Here is a 549-nt window from a genome sequence, read left to right as displayed (position 1 = left end):
GTGGCCAGTGCCAGCCACTGCTGGCTGTGAAGCAGCTGCTGCAGCCCCCGGGCTCCCCGGGGGGTTGTTTTCATCCTTTTTTTAGCTCTCTGCAGAGTTTTGTAAGTGGAAGGTGGGTGGGTTTTGCCGTGGAGACGGATGGAGGCGCCTGAAGTGGTGGAATACCTCCCAGAGCAGAGCAGGAGCTCTCAAACCAGCTACAGGAGGATGCCCCCAAGGCTCCATTCAGCCTTTGCTTTGGGGGGCTGGTTGCTTGTGTCCTCCCTGTGTGGCCGTGGCCGGGACAGCGTCTCCTCTGCTGTAATTTGGGGTTCCCCCCTCCCCACCCAGCTTTCTGCTGCTATCTCAGCGTCTTGAAGCTTTGACACCAGCTCTCTGCTTTTCCTTTTTCTCAGAGGATTCCCACCAGCTCTTTTGTAACTTGAACAACCCCAGTTTTCCAGGGCCCCGATCGCTGTGGGCAGCAATGCTCCCTTGGGCTCCCCCCAAAACTGAGCTGAGCCCCCCAAAACTGAGCTGAGCTCCCCGAAAATGAGCTGAGCTCCCCAC

The sequence above is a fragment of the Merops nubicus genome, unplaced genomic scaffold (genome assembly GCF_000691845.1).
Source record: "Merops nubicus isolate BGI_N331 unplaced genomic scaffold, ASM69184v1 scaffold13306, whole genome shotgun sequence".
Lineage (NCBI taxonomy): Eukaryota > Metazoa > Chordata > Aves > Coraciiformes > Meropidae > Merops > Merops nubicus.
Note: the sequence above shows the minus strand (reverse complement) of the source record.